Genomic DNA, 25,207 nt, shown 5'->3' on the forward strand with positions numbered 1-25,207 from the left:
CTTCCCATAATATTGCTAAACCTGGGGGCAAAACAGGTATTTGACAATTCAGTTTCAAGAATAGATCCTGGAAGTCATATTCAATTGCAATGAAAGAAAAAAAAAACACAAATGATTGATTGAGAAAGCCCTGTTCCCACTGGCTGTGTGCTGTTCATGAGTGTGACTGCCACATCATATGTGCTATGCAGTGTTGCTTCAATACAAGACAGACAAGAAGAAGAATGAAGTTATTGTCACTCACAATTTCCACTGACTATTTTCTCTTCTCTTCCTTTGAGGCGTTCACTGTGAAAAGAGAGACAGGAAAGAATTGTTTTAGCCCAAGCACAAGGGAAGCATTCTCCCTCATTACCAAGTAGCAAGGCAAAGCAGCTCGGCTTTGTCTGATTAGGAGGTACAGCACTGAGAGATTGCAATGTTATTTCCAATGTCATTAAGCAACCAATTTCCCATAAATATGTGGACAAATAGAGAGAATGAGAAGAAAAGAGAACAGCAAACACCATTCAAAGAAAGGGTTCACAGTATACAAGAAGTGAGTGACAGGAAAGGAGGGATGAAGAGACATCGAGAAAGAAAGAGAAAAATCGAGAAGGCTGCTGGTCTCAGTGAGTGAGAACAACATTACAATAGGCATGCATATGCTATTACTTTCCTCACACAAAGCACTAGGGGCTATCAACTCACATACTGTATGATCCGATAGACACAGACAGGCATCAAATCCAGTCAAGGACACTGAGACCCTCCTTGGCAGGATATACTGTAGACCAAGATCCCCCTCAGTGCACATGAAGTGTCCTCTTAATCCCAACATTCAATTAAGAGTGTTTTGAATAACAGCCTTTGCAGTGACCCAAAGGCAGGGTTAAGGAGTGAGCCAATTTGATTCATTAATTAAAGGTAGGCAGCTCTCAATACAGTAGATTTTTTAAAAAAACAGATGAAATTAAAGTATAAATCTCCGAACGTCCATGTGAACGGGACCTGTGCAACTAAGTGCACACACATTAAATGTAAGACGGAAGTAGGTTTGCGCTCTGGAGAGTTATTGCTTTAATAGTAATGGAGCTGGGTAATTAAATGGTGCTTAAGGAAGTGCATTCGCATCGAGGTATCGGTTCGTATTCAAAACATTGCAGGTGTTGCAGGAAAAGAAATCGTGTAGCCTACATTCGAAGCAAACGTTCCCGCCGAACATTCTTACTCACTCTGACACTGACCGAAATTGGTGCTTCGAGGCAAACAGAGGAACCCGAGGGTGCCTGGGATCGATATGGCTGAGCAGAAGCTGCCATTTGGTCACATCCACACATCCTATATTACTATTGCCTGAAAAGGCACTACGGTCGTGTTGAAATAACTGGATAACGTATAAAACCCAACGATGTATCCACTTAGTAGGATATAGCATAGTAATATGATACGATGGACAAAACGGAAGCTTTCCTGTATGAGGCCAAAGACAACGCTCAAATGCACCATAACCCATGAAATAGTTCGTGAAGGATAAGGGGACAACTGCGAAATGTACATGCATCTGGTTATTCAAAATGTGTGAATACCTACATTCTTGACCCACGATCTGGGTTTTCGACACAGATCCGCAAAACACCTCCTTTTCCCTCACCTCCATAACGCTCTCTGTCACTCCTTATTATTAAGTTCCTGAAAGCTTTTTGATACTCTCCACAAAGAAGTCGCTAAAACTGGACAATTTACTCAAATTTATCTTCATTTTCTTCACATCGCGCGGTTCACCAATTGCGGAATTAAATTAGTCTCAAAATGTCAAGTCAATCAAACCTGCCTCCTATAGAGTAGGCGCTAGGCAGACTGTATCTAAATCAAAAGCCATTTTCATGTTAATCAACTGAGGACAAAGAACTGTGTAACTCCTAGCTGCGCACAGTGCAAGTAGATGAGTCAGTGTAAGATGCACTTTAGTTTTTATTTCCAAATGAAGAATTTAACCATGAATCAAACAACATCACTTACCAGATTAGCGAGTAAGAAAAACGCTATCAACCCACACGATTCGTAGCTTGTGTCTTCCGTTAGCAGACAGAGGTTTACATCGAGTCACCGTGTTTGATGAATATATTCACAGACCATTGATCCTCTAGACTTCGAACGCCTTTTAACAGCGAAACTATCTACCCTGAAAACACAATAAAGTAATCAATTGCTAATTAAGTATAATCCAAGTCTAATCCAGTGCGTCGATTAAATGCACGAAGTGACTTTCGTTAGGTACTGAATACTTCCTTTGGTTAACACTGTGGTTTACCAACATGCTGTCTTTCAGCACCAGCGAGTATGGACAGCAACATACAGTTGTGGCCGTTCGAAAGTGTTGAGAAACACATGGATTAGGTTATGAACGATTAATGGTTTTAAAATTCGTCTTTAGAGTTTAGAGGTGTTACGAGGCATTCTGAAATATTCCATATGCTATGAGTCAATCAGAAAAGCCATCTTTACAGATTAATCGTAACAATCAAACTGGTTTAAATGCACTCTGATAGTGATAGTATGATTCTATTTAGTTTTTTAATCTCAGCATGTAATGACTATGCACAGTAATCTCACCACCACCAATGACGGTACAGTCAGGTAAACTTAAATTTGACACAACTCATGTCATATGGTGGCCATGTTGGTGTGCATTTCATCTGGGTGCACATGTGGATTACACAATCCATACAAGACATAACTGGTAGACATTTTGGATCACTAACACCATATCATACAATAGAAGTGATTACGTTTATATCTATTATAGGTGAATTATCAGCATTTATGAGTTAGAGGTGATGTAACACTATAGTTTTCATAAATTAGATGTCTGTTAGGCTCTGTCTGTCATCAGCTCTCTCCATGTCACAACCTTCTAATAAAGGTCATGTGACCTCCATTATCATGAGTGAGGGGTATTCTGCCTTAGGCAGGCAAGTTGTAGTCATATTAGGAATCTTCTGTGGAGTAGCACCATGACAAGACATGGGTCGTGAATAAAGCTGCAGAATTTCTCACACCTGAGTGTGCCTGGAAGTTTTTGACCACAAAACCACCACCCAAAATGGTTTAAAATCAGAAAATGTTATACTTCACATTTAACACCCCCTTCTCAAACATGTAAAGGACGAAAAGTAGTAAAGGTGATATCATGCTTATTTAAACAATTAATTATCCCCCATTCTGGGTATTCTGTACAACAACAGACAGTATAGTTATGACAATGAGTGCCACGGCTCTATATGGCCCCTAACAAGAAGGCAAATATCAAGTGCAAGAAAATTTAAACAATGTTGCACAGTTAAACAATGACTTCTGATACTGCCTACGTGGCTGTGGTTTTCTAAATCTCAGTTTACAATCTAAACGTCATTCATGCTTAAAGGGAGCCTTTAAAGAGGACTTGCCTGAGCATGCATTCAAAGTTGAAGAAAATTGAGGAGACTGACCCTGCAGTGATAGTTTAGAAGCTTCTTTGCTTACGTAACCATTTTCATCTTCTGTAACATAATTACCCTTCCCCAGCTTCTAGCAAACACATAAATGAAACCATGCATTTATAAGCACTTTGTGTGATTGCCAACGCATTGAGGGAAACAGATCGCTTCCACACCGGTGAACAAGTTTCAGCATCATAAAAACCTGATGGTGCCTCTACTCTCATCTCAGAGAAATATGAAACAATCTGGAGTTTAACAATAGAGAACTGAAATTGACATTGTAGCTTTGTTTGCGAGAGGGAAGACAGTACACAAAGAAAAGCAAACACAAAAAACAGACAAGGTTCAGCCAGGTTTGAATAATAAACTAGACCTGTCACGGCTCACTGGCCATTTTAAAAAATATATACAAATATACACTAGATAAAAAATAAAACGATATAAAAAGCTCTCTCAAATGCATCAAGGGCTTGCACAGCACCCGATGATTAAGTCTATTTCTCCTCTTTTTCAGAGGCGGAGAAAGTCATACATAAACCATCGGCTCATTCACACTATGGCTGGTACATAATAACTTGGCCAGACATTGCTGGTTCACAAAGAAGAGAACTCCAGTGGTCTTTGAGAAATTCGTGAGGAAATAAGTTCTGTTGAGAATTATCACAGTTATAAGCTGCCAATATAATCAACTGTTCTCTGTCCTAAATATGAAGTTTCTGATTCTTTGTGCAGGCTTCAATTAAAGATCGTTTTTGCTGCATTACTTCAAATGTCTTTCTATTGCATGGGTGTTATGGCTGCACAAGGCAATTCTGGCTCCCTTTGTAAAAAAAAAGTCTTTGGTGTGAATTTCAATCTGATTGGAAAGGCATTATCAGATGTAAGTCACCACAAGAACATTTAGAATTCAGACCATATAATACAACCTATGTTTTACAACCCCTGGGTGATTGCATTGAGTATTCTGCTAATTGGCAAACCCAGGTAGATGACAAAAACATTACAAAGAAAAATAACTCCCAATGAACTTTCATCAGACCTTTTTAATCTTACTTACACATTGTGACAGCTGACCTTGGTCTTGAGATGGTCTGTGGAGTGTGTTAGAGAAAGGCCAGATAGATAATTACTGCTTGTGACTGTCCATACCTCTGACAAAGGCATGACTCTGACCAAAGAGGAAAGGCTTTTGTAATTGGCCATCTCACTTTTTAAAGGTGGTAAGGAGGGAACATGGACTTTGGAAGAGTCATCTTCTAGCGATAGCTAGGCTCTTACTGTCTAGTCTGCTAGTCTGATATCTAGCCAATGGCAGGGAGGCTGGCTGGCTTACGCCCTGACATTTGGCCAGGAACCAGATTGGAAACATGGCAGCTTCCAGCACTGGGACAGCTGGAGAATGGCAGATATATTTCACACTATCATCACAGTTCTATTTCTCTCCTGTGCACCAGGAAACAGCTTCAACTTGTCCCAGAAGTTGCATGAACAACAGTACTTAAAAGACGATTCAAAAGTTGTTCAGTCGATGGTTCAGTCGATCGACTTCTGCACACTCAACACAAAAAAAAAAAAAAAAAAAACAACTCACCTTTTCAGATTTAGGAAAGGGTGAAATTGCCCATCACTTCTCAGCCAAACTCTCACACAACTCTGAATAGCTATCACAACAAGCCTCAGTGAGCACAGTCTGCTCCATAAACCTGCAGCGGGAACGCGGTAAACAGTCATTAATTAGCCACTGGTATTTACAAGCGGACCACAGGGGAGCCTTTAAATGCCATCAAGCCTCTTTCTGCTGAGCAGGTATTTCACACCAGTCACAAAAGACCCCACCTCCACCACCACCACCCTTCAACCCTACACCCCACACCACCCCACCTCAACTCACCCCGCCCCAGTCCACTCATACGACACCTTCAACACTTCACCTTCATCCAGATTGTTCCGGCCAAACAAACTGGATGAAGTAGAAAATATGGTATGGGAAATAAATAAAATCTCCTCACCTTCTGTGTGCCCTGAAAACACGCCCTCACCCTCCTTACCTAATCCCAAAGACAGAGTGCAGCCCCACTCCCCCACCTATAGGTAGTTATAAAATAAAGTATTGTGGAAGGGCTGGGACAGGCCTAATGTGTGGGTACCACTGCAAACCTTATATTTATACCCCTTCATGGGAAATGGGCAGCTATTGGCCACTGACAGTGTTTCCCTTAGGCATGAGAGGACTTCAGGTGTGGGTATGGATTCTGCCTAGAGACTTAGCAAGATATCTCTGTGGCCTGATTCAGTGGGGCGAACAGCAGCAGTACATCTGTTCTTACACAGGAAGATGCCGTCAGGTGATGTATGAGGTTCCTCCTGTCCTTCTGGTAGCCATGGTCACCACTGTGACAGGAGGCAGGGAGAAAGCAGAACCAGTTCCATCTGGGGGCCTGGACTGGGACAGTGTGTGTGTGTGTGTGTGTGTGTGTGTGTGTGTGTGTGTGTGTGTGTGTGTGTGTGTGTGTGTGTGTGTGTTGGAGGGAGAAATGTTGGACTGAGTGGCCCTAGTATGGAGAACATTAGGCTGGTCCCCTCTGCCTCTCAACCTCCAGCATTGAGGGCCTCTCTCATTAGGAAACTAATGGCCCCCTCATCGGTTTTAGGAGAGATCCTCTGCTGTTTAGCTGTCTAATGACTTCTTCTGTTTTGTCAGATTAGCCCAATTATGGGGCATTTGCATTCGCATTGGAGCCCCCCAACCCCACAAATTCGAGACGACAAGTGCAATCTCATTTGTACCAGATGCAATGCAAATGGAACAGTTTGAGATTGTGGGCAATTAAAACGAGTTGCTGATTGAGCAGCAACTTCTTATAGAGTAGTCCAGATTGGCATGGCGTCACAGCCACTGAATCCTCTCTAAAATATGCTCCCTACTCTCACCAGCCTCTGAGGCAAAAAGTGAGTGTGCTTGTAAGTGAAGGAAATTAATTTAGATGAAGAATAGAGATATTTTGAACTTTGTCTTGCTCTTCTATCGTGGCAGAGAGAAATCAATGCTGTTTTTGAATGCCTGCCATGTATTTTGCCTCTCATCACAGATGCAATCAAAATCAGTGCAACAGCTCCCTTGATCAATGAGCGGTTATGCTTTAAGATACTCTCATGGATGCAAATGAATTCAATTCAACATGATTAAATTCCGTTCTTTTCTAATCAAGTCAGTTCTGTTCAAATATGCATCACTTGCATGATAAAATATATGAAATATCTTTACTTTATATATATATACGCACACACACACACACACACACACACACACACACACACAGACGCACACACACACACACACACACACACACTCTCTTGATTTAATACGTGTTCTCATCAAGTGCCTCAAGAGTCACTTGTGTGTGCTGACCACTAGAGAGCATTTCGCTGGCACAAGTTAGCAGAGCAAACACAATTAGACAGGACGTAATTATAAAAGTCAGTCTTGCCTAACCACAACAAGCCCCGATCTGCACGGCACACTCCACTTTTCAGGCTGGGGAGTTGGCTAAAAAAAATAAAAAATAAAAAGACATTACACAAAAAAAAACTATTTGTTTTTGCTAACAATATCACCATAAGTTAGCATGTTAGCAAGCTTTTTATTATTGGCAAATGCTATGTGTGATGACACGCCTAGAAATGAACAAACTGAAAACATCTGTGTTTACAAAAGTGTGCAGGGTATTAATTCTGACAAAACAGGAATTCAGCCACTCTGAACTTCATGTTCAATCTCTCTTGGTGCAGCCAGAGTGCAATGAAACATGCAATATCCGGTAATTTACACAAAACTTGCCCTTTCACACTGAGTCGAATTTCAGATTTCGTATGATGAGCGAATAGATTGAGACAAATTTCCAGCTTGTCGGATGCAGCAATTCTCAATGGTCGATGCCACCAGAGTGATAATCACCCTTGTTGATGACCTGATCTTTGCCCCTTTGCATGTATGTAAATATTCTGTCTCCAGATCCCCCGCCACTCACTGCCTGTTTTAATTATGTCCCTTTGGTCTTTGATTAGCGCCTAAACTATATGGGTAACCTTTGTGTGGCCCCCACAAAGTGTTGCAGCTCCTTTCATGTTTCTAATTAAATGTCACTTGCGGCTACAAAATGAGATGGTGCTTTGACTGGGTGGCTTTTGAAACTCAGCCCATTTGGAATGACCAAAAGTTGCCCTTAAGCTACACCTAAAATGCATTCTTGTTTTGGGAGATTTTGGGAAGGAGCGCGAGGTGGTGGCAAATTCACACGCCCCCTTAGACGCATTTGCATTTCATGGGAACGGAACGTGTAATTGATTTCTGCTTAATTAACCTTGGCTGACCAAGTATGAATGGGAAGATGTAGAAGAAGAGCAATTAGTTTAGTATTAATTAGTTTAGTTTAATTAGTTAGTTGACCATTCTAGTTCCACGACCAGTGAACTGTCACTTCTGCTGGCGTAACCTCTGTGACTGAACAGGCTCATTAACTATGGCCCCACGGTTTAAAATCTCTGTATGTTAAGATCAAGTGGCTTTTTCTCTCCGGTGGTACTGCTTAAATTTAAAGAGACTTAAGAATTAAGAATGAGTTATCAATTAGACAGAAATGAAAAAAAACAAAATCAGGTGAAGCATGAACACAACATGAATGCTCTGAATAGCATATTGAGTTCTGAATGTCTTTCATCATTCAATCAATACGTTTTTGCTCTGCATAATGGCAGCAATGGCTCCTTTGGTATTAGGCACCCTCAGTTTGCATAATGCATTCTTGTGGCACTGAATGGAATGAAAGCATTTCTTTCAAAACAAAGCCATCAAGGCGGTTTCTGAGAGGACAAATATAGACACATCCTCCAGGTCATGGTTCAGCCATGGTGATCGGATGGGGTTTTAAGATATTGACTAAGCAGCCCTGAACACTTCACTGGCAATTAACCTTGATTTGCCTGCTCCCCAGACAGGTTGAATGTGAAATCTATGCACACAAGACAAACAGCGCATGGATAGGGAAAGGCCTGGGACGACTGTTAAACCAGCATGACTTTGTCTCCATGTACTGGGTCATGAGACAGGACGAGTCATCCAGCACTGAGATCAACTCGACGTGCAATGGAAGAGGCACCAAATGGTGGTCCTGTGCCACAAAGCACTTGTTCAGGTCTTGCTCAGCATGCGGGTGGTGATGCTAGTGGTGGTGGTCTCACCAGTGTAGCTGTCAGATACATGAAGACTGAGGGGGCAGACGTGGCGGCTTTATTGTTTCATCTGGCACGGCGCCACTCACCTCATAAAAATCGATGGATCCGAGAGCTGGGCTTGTGGTAATACAGTGACCCCTGTGTCTGTGTGCAAATGGCTTTTCATCCCCGCCTTTGTAACGGATGCCAGCTAGCTTAGCTGTGCTTGTGGAACGTTGGTAAACCTCACTCCCTGACACCTCAAGAGTGCTGCTGGCATGCGAGCCAGTAGCCTGGGCTATTGGCTCAATTGTTAGCGCGCTCGCCTCCCAATCCGAGGTGCTGCTGTTTCGCGGGTTCGAGTCCGGGCGTGTGCAGGGCTGAATCGCGCAGGTTCAACACAACGCAGGTTACATTGGTGCCGTGACCCGGATCGGGAGTGAGGTTTAGGGGGGTGAGTGTAACGGATGGCAGCTAGCTTAGCTGTGCTTGTGGAACGTTGGTAAACCTCACTCCCCGACGCCTCAAGAGTGCTGCTGGCATGTGAGCCAGTAGCTGGCGTGCTCGCCTCCCGAACCGAGGTGCTGCTGTTCGCGAGTTCAAGTCCGGGCGTGTGCAGGGCTGAATCGCGCAGGTTCAACACAACGCAGGTTACACCTTGTTACAGCTCTGCTCCAAGGTAACGTCAATGCACGTCACACTGCATAACATCAGTATAATATCAATCAAAAGCAAAGCAAGAAAAAACATCCTCAAGAGGGACCACAGCCAGGAAATAACTGGAAGAGACAGTGAGCTGTGACATCTGTGACGCATTTCACTGCTGAGGCTCGTGAGAGGCACCAAATTTTAGTCGCAAAACCACGCCGGACAGTGGACCAAGATTGATACGACACCCCAAATTCTGTTTTGGAGTTTTGGTGGCTTCATGAAAGTTGCTCTTGCGAGGAAAAGATAATGCCCGAATGTAATCCTGCAGGTGTGGCCCCTAACAGGCGACGCCCGCTGAGAGGGACTTGCCGGCCGTCGCGTTGCATTTGATGACCAATGTGCCAGAACAGCTCCTGGAAGGAGTAGACATCATTACCAGTAGAAATGGAAGTCGGGCTGCATATCTAGGTTAGCGGTCCTTGTTTTTTTTCTCTCTCCTTCACGGGGAGCAGCTAATTACTTCAGACATCAAAGGGAGAGAGCGAGCTGGGAGGACGAAGAGAGGGAAGAGGAGAGGAGGAAGAGAGGAAAGGGGAGAGGAGGAGGAGTGGGAACAGAAGCAGAAGCAGCAGGAGAAGGAGGAGGATTTCCAGGACTTCATTCGTTTCCCATGTTGTTGTTGTTTTATTTTTCAGAAAGGGGCCTCAGTTGCTTGTGAGGTTACTGAGAGCCACCCTACCAGTACCCCATCCAGAGACTAGACCAAATGTTGGCAGTGTTCTTTGAAATTTTGAGTTGTGCCCGGCTTAATTGCCACAGACATATTCATTTTTCAAGTGCTCTCGCCATATTTGCAATTGCTTTTTGACCTGTAGAGACAGGGACAGAAGGGGGCCTAGCAGGAACACACAGCGCGCTTGGCAAACCGTGGAGGTGTTGACCAACTGTGGACCCACCAAGGGCAAAAGAACTGTGCTTTATATTCATGTACAAGCCCCTGCATGAAGCAGTTTCATTCCCTGAATTGATTTATCTGTTCATTGCCACCGGCCTAGCTGAGCAGGGGCCTACACATCCCCACATATACTGTACAACTCCCAGATGCCAAATCTAAGAGGCCACCCACAATAATGCACGCAAAAGACACCCATTTCCTTTCCTACTCATATCACATGATCTTGGTTTATGAGAGACTCAACAAGCGAGGGCTGGCCCACGGTTCCTTTTGTAGAATAACAGGCATGGGCACAATATCCGGAGTGGAGATATTGCCACAACATGAAAACGGCGGCCTTGTCTGCTTTCCAAATTTCCACTGAACAATAACAGTCTATGCTTGGCAACCTACATAAGAAGCCAGCAACTGGCCAATTGGAGAGACCCGGCTGGGTTTTATGGTGACCACTGGGGCATTTACAGACCAGTCCTGGGTTCTAATCCAAAACACTTTTTTTTCCGAATTCAATTAATTGCCATTTCAGGGGACAGGTAGCCCGGTTGAAACCAGACCTTCTCAGTATGTCTGGGTTTTTCCCAGGCTAGGGGACAGGTGTAATTTCACTGACTGCGTAGCTCAGATACCAACAGTCTTTTGCTAAACCAAATGATAGACCATACCTTTAAGAAGCATGGCAAAGGTTTGGTCAATAGGGCTCAGCCCCTTCTTGAAACACAGTGATTATGCATATCCCCACCAACTACCCGCGCTTTCATACGGGCCTCCAAGCGTGATGGAAGAGTCATTCTAGCGAGAGAACCCTTGAGATACCTTCTGCTGGAGCTGGAGGTGAAAATTACCCCCAACCCCTCCCCAATCAAGCAGATTGGCACAGAAAAAAAGAGAAAAGAATTCTCGATATGCTGCTGCAGAATAGCACTTGGGCGAGAGAAAGAACGAGGTGCAAGACTGAAAATAAAAGTGTGATTATGCTTCCAGACCGAGAAATAAGGCCTGAACCGGAGAGGTGTGAAGAGGTGGCTCAGAAATGGCTCCAATCTCCAACGCTTGCATAGTTATGCTTGATTGAGTTAGACCCGTAGAGCTATTAAAGATTCTTCTTTACTCGAGACTTTCATTTAACACATTTCACTATACATCTGTGTGTATAGGGCCTTTTACACAGATCAGAACACATCCTAAACCCAGATCTGCTGAATTAATGACGAATGCCTTTACCATTGTAGGCCTGGTGGCAAAATATTCTTACATTTTGGTTACCTAATGATGGCACAAAAGATTTATTTTCCAGGACATGTCATTCAAACATTCAAATGGCTACACAATTGACTGATACTTTGCCAACAATGGCATAAACACAGTCTGCAGTACGTCTTTGTTGTCGCACTGCAAACAAATGTCTTTGTTCCTCAATATCACCACATGGACAGTACCTAATTACTTTTACTAAATGGCAGTTCTTGTGTGTCAGGCAAGCTATACAGAGATAACATACAAATAAAAAAGGACGTATTAATACTGAGGCCGAGCATGGACAGACTGATGAAATTAAATTCCACAATCAATTCCTGTTGCTGGAGGTCTATTGAAGCTGGCACAATAATTAAATGCAAGTCACTTGTATTTCCCCTTATGAGCGCTGTCTTCTCAGATATATGGAGGACATTCTCATCCTTCCCCCAGAAACTGCCCGTCATCTGGAATCGAGCTTAGGACCAAAGCCAGACCTGTCAGTCAACCACGTCCCCCTTCGAAAGCAAAAGGCAGCATTAATCGCACAGCAGCACATGTGAGGCCTGGAAAGTCTGCTGCGTGGCAACTGAAGCAGAAGCACAATCTTTCTGACATCCATTTTGTAGCAGCCAGAATGTCTGAGTACTGCCGTTCCATTCTGTAGTATTCAAACTGACACACATCAATGTAGAAACCATGCTCAATTGTGCTAAATAACCCCAGAACCTATCATGAATATGACAAGGAAATGAATCCCATCTCTTTGTATGAACAAAGTTCAAAATGTCAATGAATTTTCAGGGTAGGTAGTTCCTCACAAAGGTAAATGATAAAAAAAAAATACTAGTATGAAGTGACTGACAATCAAAACGGAAGATTCAGCTCAGTTCATTAGTTGTGCTAGCTACTCTTAGCCGTCTAGCTACTTAGCTAGCTCACACCACCATCTCACAGAAATCAACTATCATGAAAGAAGATATGATGTTCATTAACAGGCACCTACAGCAACTTTAGGCCATATGTTACAAAAAAACATAATTTACAATGCCTTTGAACAATGTGCACCATTATATGCTGCACCATACTTTTTTTGAATGAATGGTTTTTACATTCATTGACAATGGCAGAACCCCACTGTATACTGAATGAACGAAGCAGCCAGCAAGAAGACTCTTATTTCTAGGTTCTCAAGTAATGGGATATCTCAGGCCCACTCTGTAAGCAAAGCCTGTTGTACAGAAGATAGGCCTTGACATGCCCTGTCTTTAAAACGGGTTCAGCAAAGTGGTGGGGATGTAGTTCACTGAACACATTCTCTAAATATCCCTCATAAGCTTGTATGAAGAAGGGGGTCTTTGTGTTGGCGTCAGGCTTTCACGGCAGAGGAGGCAAGCCGTTCCGCCAAGCCAATCCCCAATTGATCAGAGCAAACTTTGGTGACAGGTAGCAGTCATGCATTGAAAGTGCAGCTGTTCTTCCCGCAGGTAGCAATCATGAGAGAGAGGGGGAGGGGTGCTAGCCCACACACAAAAAAACACAGCAAACTATTTCAATTACTGTGTGGGCATACCTCCACTAGTGCCGTCACAACAGAGAGCAAGAAGAACTGACGGATAGATGGAAATTGAGTTGTTATGATTTTATAAATAGGTCATTTGATGACTGTTTGTAACAAGTGTGAAAGAGATGTTGAAACATTCCATTAATGCATTTAGATGTATGGAAGTGACATTTCTCTTCGTCCTTTTAGAGTGAAACATCTGTCAAACATTCATATGGCAAGCAAAAGAACACCTCAAAGAGCTGGTGCTAAGCTCTTTAGAGCAACACTCTTAACGTAAAGCCCGAACACTATATTCCCATGGCCCCGGTGGATAAGGAACAGATAAACAGGTTGTTGTCTCTGGATTACGTTTCATGTGTAGCTGGGTGAAGGTGAACGTCATTCAGGTATCTAAGACAGTGAGGAAATAAATAAACAACAAAATAACATAATGAAGAAAGCACACCTCAGGTCTGGTGTAAACAGCTTGCTGATGTGAATGGGAATGCATGGAACTCATCAAATGATATGAGCAAGTTTTGAAGCAAGTTTTTTGCCTACCATACAGAATGCAAGGACTGAGGAACCAGAGATCCAGGAACCAAAATGAATGAGCACAGAAATGTGTACAAACAATAAAATTGCTTTTTCATGTCAAACAACAACAACACCAACAACAAAACAATGGGAAATATGGGATATTAAACACTAAAAATGTAAAACCGAGGAGAGTTTCCTACAGAAAATGAAGTATTTGGTCATTCTCATTGTGTGCTCTTGTCTGTAAAATCAAGAAAATGAAAACAGTGAATGCATTATCTGTGACCATAACAAGCTGCTCACCTTTCCTGCTCGAAACTTGGCACAACTGCCTTCCCCATTGACCAGTGTCTCTCTCTCTAAACGCACTCTACAATTGCCCAATCAGAGTACATTATTTAAAGCGCTCCTAGTGTGGGCTGCTCATTTTCACACCATTTGAATCAAATCAAGCTCAATCTCTTTGGCTACCACCATGGAAATTATCTTTTTTCATGAGATACTGTGCTGATGAGGGAGAGATGGAATTGTGAAGTCGCAATTTGTGATTCCAGCCAACTGTGTGCTCATTTGGCCAGTGAGGTTTTGTGTTTAAAGGACTTCTAAACTGAATGGATAAAGTGGAAATTGCAATCAGTCATTCGTTTTTTCGTGTTGAGAGTGAGGTTCAGCCAATGAAATGCTTGTCAGCAGATTCTGTGTTACTAGTCAAACAAAGTTAACAAGGCGAAAACCCAAAGATATTGACATAAAGAGTACTGTGATATACCCTAACATGTTGTCAGTGCAAGCATTTGTTTGTCTAGAGAAATGCCCACAGAAAATATGAAGACACTTGGTTCTGCCTTCACAAATAGGCTCCAACTGGACAAAAGGAACATGGCTGGAACGCCTGCTGCTGTTGATAATCTCAACGTGTCAAAAGTAACCACCGATCCAGTTGCAAGCAAACCAATGAGCAATCTGCTCTGACTTACACAAAGTTATGCAACTAAGAGGCACAAACTTGCCTGGTGACAGGTGATTAAACCTGGATTGTGATGATGCTCCAGGCTGTGAAGTTGACCCTATCTCGGGCGAACCAGGAGCGTGAGTCTTCCTCTGTGTGGACAGATGGTGTATGAAAAGGCGGACGGGAGAGAAGAGGGGAGGAAAATATCCTCTTGAGCTCGCTCCTCTTTTCCAAAGCTTTGAAAAGCTAACTTTGTGTGTAAGAGAGATGTTTCATTTGTTACTAGGCAACACTTGTTAGTGTGCTTTCTGTGATACCAAGGGGATATGTGTCATGAGTGAAGCCAAACTCAAACCAAGCGCTTCATGCTAGTGGGATATTCTAGCCTGACTCGATTCTATTCAGAATTCTATTCAAATTTTGTGGACAGGGTTCAATTCGGGCTGGCTTCCAGGCTATACTGTAGGGATATTCACACTCACACTCACTCAGATGCTCACAGAAAACCAAAAACAACATTCCCTAAATAACCCTTCCACCAAATGGGCCTATTCAACACAAATAACTGCTATAACTGAAGTGCAGCTTTTCCAATGTTTTTGATTAGTTGTGAAAGTAAAATTGTTGGACTTTGTCATTATGTAGCACAGAGTGAGCGATTATATCCTTCAATTTTGTGTGATTACATCTGTTTGAGTAATCTGTTATGTTCATGGTATGCTCAAGATGTAGGTTTGCCTATAGTAGATGTGTAGGAAGGTTTGCATTGAGGCCATAACTTCCACTGTCTGGGGAAGGCCATGGATGGAATCTTAGTGAGCTTTCAAAAATAATCCATAATGGCTTTGAATTCTAGGGGGGGGGGGCATCAGAATTGACAGTGAAGTTCAGAGATCCATTCATACTATGCTTTAGAATACAGAAACCTGCTTCTGTTTGGTATGTCGAGCCATCTCCGCAATGTCATTACAGAGATAAATGCATTGCATACTCGACAGGCGATTTTGATCTAGGCTCCATACAAAAGGAGGAGATATGTGAAGAGATAAGGTGATAGAGGGCAATAAGGCGAAGAGATGCAGGGAGTAGAGAGAGAAAGATCAGAGCATAGCACACATCTCTGTTTGAAGCATGAAAGAGGCTCTCGTGCAATAAGCAAAGCTGCTCGCTCTTCCTTACCCTATCACTGGGGCTAACCAATTTTTTTCCTAACTTTTTTTTCCTTCTTCTAACCTTTTTTTCCTCATCCAAGAAATGAGGCATAACTACATCTTCCAGTACAATTTACTTAAAAAAAATGTCCTTTTTCTTTGTATGATTGCTTCAAACATGTATTTGTACTCCACTGACTAATGCTGATCCATGTGTTGGTAAGGGATTGGGTGGAGGGGTGGTTAAGGAGAAATTTGACCGTTATTGACAAATGCTGTCTATACTTCCCTATGTTGAAAAATTAATAAACATTGCATTACAAAAAAAATTTTCTTTTTAAGTACAATTTTGACTGGCCGTTCCAAACGGTGAGTAGGCTACAAACACAAATTAAAAAGCCCACCGACTTGATCGTCGGCATCTATGTGCTGATGCCATCCTTGTACCTCCTGTGCCAGCTTGTGAGCTGTCGTGTTGGAGTGGCATCACAGAAAATTAATTTAGTCTCTTGAATAAGGTGCTAGTGCTAGTATGGCTGTGTAGAGATGATACCGAAGTAGGGCAGTGGCATAGGGCTTAACATTCTGTTTATTCAATTTTTGCTTATGTTTTTTATCATTATTTTTACATTTTCTTTTTGTGGATCAGTCTGTAATGAGTTTCCATGAAATGTGGTTTTCACACTGGATAATATTCCTCATCAAATTCAGCCTTCATTTCATTCCCCCTCCCTTTCTCTTTCTCTTTCTCTCTCTCTCTCTCTCTCTCTCTCTCCATACATCCTCTCTCTTTGTCTTCTCACTCTATCATTTAGGAATTCACACACACACACACACACACACACACACACACACACACACACAGACAAAACAGATGACACAAGGTATGCCCATTTCAACCAGAATTAATAATCCTCCCAACACTATCTCAAACTAACAAATGACTCAACTTTGAATGAGGAACTCAGCAGCTTTTCAAAACTTTCCCCAGAAACCGACAAACAAGCATCTCTCTACTTGATTGAATCGAGACATTATTTCCAAGCTTCAGACCCGACGTAATCAACTCTGGAAAAAAAACCTTGTTGTTGGCGCATGCATCTGTCTTTAGTCAGGGGTTTAGTGATTAGCTGGATGACCAGAGAGGCTTGTCTGTGTAAGGTGGGTCGCGGAGTGGAGTGGCATCTTAAAGAACATGTTTGATTAGGCCTCTCTTTAATCTAGTTTGTCTGGGACCGGCCCTTGCAGCTGGCACAGTGGACGCTGCAGGGATTAAATTAACCCGCCTCCATCTGACAACAAGGGGATGAGCCCCATGTGGAACACAAGATTACGTGCACAGTGCATAGAGGGCTAGTCTGCCCGTGATGGAAACTCTGACCTCATCTATTTTGTCTTTTGTATTGTATATTACACATCCAAGTCACCAAATCCAAATTGTGTGTGTAGACTTGGGAGTGGGAGTGTTAGAGAAGCACTGTCACCTGAGCTAATGTTATAAAGGCAAATATTCACATGCCCACTAATTATGAACCTAAATTGATGTAATGTTATAAACAAAACCATTTTTAGTGCATGTTTATTGCTCCATGAAGCATGAATATTTATAAGATGGAGGATTTGAGGTTTCATTTTGGTGAAAGGGCAAGTTTCTTGCTTTTGGCATGGAAGGATGGAGATCAATATCACAAACCAAAGCCTAAAATGTGAGCGTGTCTTTCTCGGCAGGTGGGAGCTGCTTTTCACACAGGTGACCAGGGCCACCCGGGTCCTGTTCCCCAACTCTGCTGTGCTCAGTCACATTCTTCCCTGCTCTGCCATTTGTTCCCAGGTCCCCCGCAGAAGCGTCAACCCAATCTAGTCACCCCGCCATCACGGGCCGGCTCCATTTGAAAAAGCCAGCAGGGCGCAAATGGCCCCCAGCCAGGATCAGGAGGCACGCCGAATCCGTCTCTCTCTCTCTCTCTCTCTCTCTCTCTCTCTCTCTCTCTTTCTCTCTCTGTCTGTGGATGACGGGCTATCCAGCTATCCAGACATCCATGGGGTTGTTCAAACTTCTGCCAATTCATTAGAAAAATACCAGGAGTTATGAAAAGGTCAAGTTTGAAATTGCTGTCCGTGTGTCCGGACGCTTTGGGAGCGTGATGCAGAGAATCTCCCCTGCTGTGGCTCAGTGGGGAGAGCCATTTCCCTCCCATGAAGTCAAAGGTATGATCTTTATAGGTCTCCAGAGGCGGTAATGAAGATCAATTAGAAAAAAAGAAGAGAAATAGAAAGCATGTGTAGTGTAACACATGAGTCTCATTGACTGAACACTGAGAGACAGAAAGAAAAGTGTGTCTGTATTTTCATTAGGTTTTTGTCCCTTTTTTTTACACGAAACTTCCACTTTCCCCTGACCCTCCTATGAATGCATATGCATGAGACGGAAAAAATGCAATTTGCCATTCTCAGCTCCTGCAACAGGCAGTCTGTGCTTTTACCGGCCTGCGGTGTAAATGCAGCCTGTTAGTACATATCACGCCATGTTTTTACGTGCACGTTGCAAATATACACCTCAAGCGGGCACAAAACATTAGTACATGTGACCCTCAGTGGGGAAAGAGAGAGAGAGAGAGAGAGAGAAAGAGTGAAAGAGAGAGAGATCCCAATTAAACACTTCTGAACAGAATTCCTTAGTTCTAAAGAGAACACTTCCAAACAGAAGTCCTTAATGTGTAGAATAGGGCAGGTGTGATTGCAATCTGCTTCTGAAGATCCAAGCCCTTTGCAGTTTCGGAACCATAATGAAACACACCTGGCTGTTATGTTCATATGCCCTGAAGGCCCTGGTTGTGGAAACAGGTGTGCTGTAAATAGGGGTAGCCGTATTGGAACTTTGCTGGAAAGTTGATATATAGGAGAGGGATTTGACGTAGAACTCTCTAATGTCTAGGAATTGCATATCGCCCCCTGAATCAACACGTTATTGATATTTTCACAAGGATCACAGATGTAGCTGTTTTGAATGATGTGATGTGATAAGGCTTTGATGGCACTATATAGGTATGTTCATAGAACATGCACACAGTATGTTATAGGTCTGTAGACAAAGGCAACACAGTATTGAGAACTGATAACACTTCCATGCCTGCCATCACACTGCATGCTTTGAGAGTTAGAGCAGCAGGACTTTGCTTCTGTTTTTGTATTAAATGCTCTTATTACCAACAATCAAGGCTGGCCATCCCATTTTCGTGTTCTTTTCCCCACAGTGACACGGTGGTGCCTTTTGTCTTGATTAATGAGATGAATACCCCATAAGCCACTTAAGCAGAGCTGTCATTGTTTTCCCATCTTCCCATCAGCAGGAGCAGTTGTTGGCGTCATACTTGACTACGTCCATGCAGCCTGGAGTTCCCCAGAGAGTGGTGTCATGGCGCCACTCTCAAACAACAGGGTGTTTTTGATTTCCATCCATCCTACCTAAAGCACACACTCACACACACTCACACTCTCACACACTCACACACTCACACTCTCACACACTCACACACTCACACTCTCACACACTAACACACTCACACTCTCACACACTCACACTCTCACACACTCACACTCTATGCTAGCCTTGTCTTTCAGAGACAGACAGCCTCTCCCTAACTCAACGGAAAAGGTCGCTTTTGCAGATGAACCTACTTTGCTGTCCTGTTGCACAGCAAAATGCTTTCAAACTAATTTCAATGTGATTGAAGTTGTGTTTTGACTATTTCACTACATACTGCACTATACTGAAATAGAGAAGGTTTCAACCACAGACAGTTTATGAGGTATAGTGTACTATACAATATAGTGAAATAGGGAAGATTTTGACCATTGCCTGCATTTATGAGGTTAGCCTGCAGTTCAATAGAATTGATATCTTTAGGACCTGCCACTGGATCAGCCTGCAGTGCTTTAGAGATAAATATAAGTATAAGTAAGTATATATACTGTTTTGATCCCTTAAGGGAAATTTGGTCTCTGCATTTATCCCAATCTGTGAATAAGTGAAACACACTCAGCACACAGTGAACACACAGTGAGGTGAAGCACACACTAATCCAGACGCAGTGAGCTGTCTGCTACAGCGACACTCGGGGAGCAGTGAGGGGTTAGGTGCCTCGCTCAAGGGCACTTCAGCCGTTCCTACTGGTCAGGGTTCAAACTGGCAACCCTCCGATTACAAGTCCGAAACCCTGACCAGTAGGCCACAGCTGCCCCTAGATAAGATACTACTAACAAATTTAGAGTTGAAAGACTGACATATTGTTCAAACTAAAAATATTGTTCTTTAATATCTTCACTCCAATCAAAAATCAGTGCATTTTTATTTATGCATAAGCTGTTACAAACAGATGAATGCTTATGTCATTCTTACGTTACATCTGTGTGTAGCCCTTTAATTACTAGCAATTACTGCAAAGCATGGTGGTGTGACATGCCAATCTGGGGGTGGATAATGCACATGGTATGACTGTGGCAGAGTATTGCGCATGTAATCAATGTCAGAGAATCCTTTCATTTGATGACGCTCAATTTCCATTCTTAATGGGGGCTTAATGTCCATAGGAAATGCAGAAATGAGGGAATATAATTTCCCAGGGCCGCATTACGTTCATGATCTATGGCTGGTAAACAAAGACACCCAGTCGCTGTGCAGCTACGGCTGTGCTGCTGTCTCCGCCGATGGCGCCGCGCGTCTTAGCCAATCTTATCTTATTTGCATCTCCGTTGTTTTAGGCTGACGCAATTAGCGCAGCGAACTACGCAGCCTCTTCAGGAAAATCACATATTGATTGCTCATTAGTGCTTTAATGAAAATGTAATCATCCTTAAACTGAATGCATTAAGATGTTTTTTTAACTGTTTACTAGCTCCCAGGACAGACTAAGAGGTTATTGGCACATTTAATGGTGTAAACATATCTATGTGTATATGTGTGTATGCTTTTGATGTGTCTGTCTATCTGTTTTTGCATAACAACATTATTACTCAGTTGAGCATTTCTCTCTCTCTCTCTCACTCTGTCTCTTTGACCCTGTCTCTGTCTCCCCCCCCCTCTCTCTCTCTCTATGTCTCTGTCTCACGTGGTTCTTGTATTCAGTTCCAACCTGAATATGTGTTACATAAGTGGCCTGTTGCATCATGTGAACTAGTCTACTCTGGATGGAACCTGCCATGGTTCATTGCCTCTGTGTGTGTGTGTGTGTGTGTGTGTGTGTGTGTGTGTGTGTGTGTGTGTGTGTGTCTGTGTGTTTATGTACGTCTGTGTGTGCATGGTTCTCTACTGTGAGGGGAATATGCAACGGAGGATCCATCACACAAACACGGTAGCAGTCATGCAACTGGCAGGACTTATAAAGCCGGGGTTTGAAAACAATCCTGGGATCAAGAGACCAGGTTTCCCTCTGGATATGCTGCTGTGAGCCCAGGAATCATTGCTGAGTAGCCCTTTTATTGGAAATCAATGCTCCTGCAGGAATGGGTACTCACAGCACTATGTACAGTAGGTTAATTACAATGTCGCTGGAATTTGGTAATTAAAGATGTTTCTTTATCTCTGATAAAATGAACATAAATCACTTCTGATGATTAGTGTACAACTATAAACACAAAGCATGCATGTCATCTGGTGGTTTATGTATTTTGTGCTGTTTGTGAGTAGTGTGGACTGCTTGTGTAACTGGGGGGATCTTGCAAGGGGGGTGCTTATTTATGGACCGTTTGCTATTACATATGGGAAAATGATGTACATTATTTTAGGGTGTGGACAATTATGGCCTGGACACTATGAACTCTGTAGGAGCATGACATGCCTTATTATGACCGCCGCTAGCGAAGCTAGCGAAGCGTTCAAATAGGGATTGTCAAATCGATACGATACCCGGGACACCGAACCACCGGGACACATGAAATTTGGTGGGTATGTAGCCCCACTAGACTTTTACGGAAAAATTTCATTTCGTCCCCGGGGTCCACTCCCACCCCCCCGTGCTGGGCCCCCCGAACCGCAAAAAAAGCAGTTTTTCCTAAATAACTGAACCGTGGAACCGAGGATGAAGAATATTTTATGGTATGTTGGTCTCAAGGGCCCACATCAATCTGGCCCATAATCACTCATTTGTGATTTGCACCCCCCCGGTAAAAAATGAAAATGCAATATTATTCTGCTTTAATCGCCCCTATCTTCAGTTAAGATTGACCTGGCATTCTCTGGAGGTATGCCAAGTTTTGTAGAATTTCATCCATGGGGGGGGTCTTAAAAAAAATAGATTATGTGTACATTTAGTGACTGTACACTCATTGGCCTGTAGATGGCGGTGCACACATATACACATGCACACACACACAGGCACCCACATACTATCGGTATTAGAACGGCGGATACATAATTACAAATTCAGTAGGATTAAAAGAAAGCCAAAATATATATTCATCATCATCATCATGGCTGCATTTCCAGTATTGGCGATAAGTAGTCGTTTGTCCACTAGATGGCGCATTGTTGCAGTGAGACGTAATTTTGTTGAAAGTTAAACGTGGGTTGGAATAACAATGGACGCTTCCTACAAGGACTATAGTTTACCGCAGAGAACGTCTAATAAGGATAGGATGATGTTCACATGAAATGTAATTCCCATTTCTTCTTGAAGCCGAAATAAATATGAGGATGTTTATCGGACATGCTTGGTTTTTACTGCAGGTACGTTAATCTTATAATATCAATAAGGACCTAGGTAATGTTACCATTAGCGTTGGTTGAGTGATGGAGGCCAATTTGATTGATTGCATTTGTAGAAAACTATAAATGCGGTTATACCAAGCAAATTGATAGCAGCACTGTAATTGTATCTTCAGTTTTGCCTATACATGTGTGAGACTGAGACGCCTGTTTATTTTGTTTTAAGTGCGTGCAGGGTGTGAGAGGGGAATCGATGTGCTTTGATTCCAGCTTGGTAGTTGTAGTCTGTGAAATTAAAAAGCACGTGTGTGTGAAGTATCCAAACAATGACACCTTCATTTCATTATGGCTGCTTTAGCAACACACCTTAAGCTACTGTGTAGTGGGTCCCATTTAGAAGTGGCTACTTCATTCGCACTTTCCTTGACTCATGGAGCTGCGTGAATTTTATTACAACTTTTCGCCACGATATGGCAGTTTAAGTCCGCATGATACTGTAAGGCGTAAGCCATTGGTTTCCAAAGGAGATTTTATTTGTGTCGCCAGCATAGTCTATTGACAATTTATGTTGTAATAAATAGGCCTACCTTATAAGCCTACCTGTATCTTAGGGAAGCTAACAGCTTTCTATTAGGATCTAGTGTGTTAGTTACAGTTTTGTCATAACTCCCTGATGCATTTTTGCATTTAGAATAGCCAGAGCGTGAACAACATCGGTGCCTATGGACTAGGCTTGGTGAACCCAGCCTAATCTGCCGCTATTTATTTTTGATTTCTTAAAAAGATTGAGGTTGGTCTGGTGAAAGCCAGACTAGCCATGGACCTCAGTTACACAATGCAAGGGAACATGAATCAGCCTATATTTGTAATTTAACAATAACGGACAACAGCTCTTCAACTTTGGGTCCGTTAAAATGTGTATGAACAGTCTAGTGACGATTTCATCAAGGCCCATTTGGACATGTCAGTTATTTGCACCACTAGATGTAAAACAGCATTTCGTTTCAGACTACGGTTACTTAATTTGGCATTAACAATAACGCTTTCAGACTACTGTTACTTAATTTGTGCATTGACAATAAAGTATTACGTGAACTAAAGATGACTAAAATCTTATGTAGAAGAAGAAACATTCACAAAAAAATCCATCCATCCAAAAATGACCTTTGTTTTTTGATAGCTGTTGAAAACGACACGGAACTGACAGAGATGTTTTGTTTATAAATAAATAAATAAATAAATAAATAAATAACATTATGCTGATACCTTTTGCTTTTCCCAAATACAATGTAGCCTACAGGTGTAAGTGACCTTTCATCAATTCAGTTGCAATGGATGAACTGTGATGAACTGCCCTACTTGTGATTGTTTAGAGATGTTAAAGGTTTTATAACAATGCTACATCTTCTTTGGCTATTCTACAATCTATTCACCTTTTCAGCACCAGTAGGCTACTTTTGTGCAGCCGCTACACACACTCAGGCATGCCAAACAAGCATACACAAAAGTTTCAAGAGTGGGGGATGGAGTAAAATATGGAGACAAATTGAAGTGTGATTTATTTTCGCGGAACGGATGTACAGGACTGAGCGGCGGTCATATTTTGTACCGCTATGCGGTACATCTAGTTTATACCGTGAAAATGCACAGTGGACAGTGTTTTTCTCAGCAGACTGCCTTGAGTGTTTTTCTTTTAGATTAACTTCGTCTCCATGTTGTGTGTGTGTGTGTATCTGGGATCTTCATTGGGTGACCGTGTCTGGCTCTTTAAGGCCGGAGACATGTGCGGCAAAAGTACCAAAGTTATGCACATTCTGTTTGTTAGATTTTTGCAACAAACACAACCTTCATAAAAAACAACATGGCCTTTCCTTGTAGTTCAGTTCATTTTTGAACAGTACTACAAAGTATTATAAAAGGAATATAAAAGCAATGCCCACACCATGTACAAGGGAAATCTCCCTCACTCTGAGGATACCCCATTCGATCTGTATAGTAATATAGGGTAGAAAACATCTCCACAATGTGTGTGTGTGTGTGTGTGTGTGTGTGTGTGTGTGTGCATGTGTTTGTGTGTGTGTACGCATGTGTATGTGTGTGTGTGTGCATGTGTTTGTGTGTGTGTGTGTGTGTGTATGTGTGTGCGTGTGCGCTTGCGTACGTGTGTGTGTGTAGTCATTTTATCCATTAAATGACTTTATTTGAGTGAGGCTCAAATGGATGAGTAATGCACAGTAAGAGTGAGAGCAGCAGAGAGCAAGAGCAAGAGCAATCACGCCTCCTCCTCCATATTTTTTTATTTACCGCCGAGCTAACCCTGCTGGGACGAGTTCCCCCCTTCAATCACATGCTAATGCAATTTGTGTGCTCGGGATCACCGCGGCGAACGACCTCCCGCTGCCCGGGACATTTGCATGGGATGATCATCACGAGGTGAAGTGATCAGCGTCTCCAGAGCCATGCAGGGGATGGGCAGAGACCGGGAGAGCGCTTGGGAGGGGCAGCAGGAGAAAGCATGGCTCATAACAGTGACCTAATGCTTTATAAGGGTGACATAACTTTGTCATAAACCTTGTCAAAGCATATGTCATGTCTAGTCAATATCCATTCAATAATCATTAACATTGACTTTCATGACAGCTTATGAAAAGGTATTCAATCCATTATGACATGTTTATGATATTGTTATGACAGTCTTATGTGTAAGGGAGTATGCAAGGTTAGGGAATGGGGACAGGAGTAGCAAACTCTGTGCAACACATCTATTTCTTGATCTGTATTGGAACCATGATAAATTGCACCGT

General features: G+C 42.6%; 1 protein-coding gene across 5 annotated transcripts in view; it reads right to left on the reverse strand.

The window, feature by feature from the left end:
- Window positions 1-25,207, reverse strand: part of syt1a (synaptotagmin Ia) — a 195,752-nt gene that overhangs the window by 135,477 nt on the left and 35,068 nt on the right. For 3 of the 5 annotated variants that reach the window (XM_048268793.1, XM_048268799.1, XM_048268798.1), the window contains exon 2: window positions 245-288. The gene's annotated coding sequence lies outside the window, so the exon portion shown is untranslated. Of the gene's footprint in view, window positions 1-244; window positions 289-1,572; window positions 1,591-2,001; window positions 2,309-25,207 lie in introns of those variants that run through there. The other 2 variants (XM_048268794.1, XM_048268796.1) reach the window with 2 other exon arrangements.

This window comes from Alosa alosa, chromosome 17 (assembly GCF_017589495.1).
Source record: "Alosa alosa isolate M-15738 ecotype Scorff River chromosome 17, AALO_Geno_1.1, whole genome shotgun sequence".
Lineage (NCBI taxonomy): Eukaryota > Metazoa > Chordata > Actinopteri > Clupeiformes > Clupeidae > Alosa > Alosa alosa.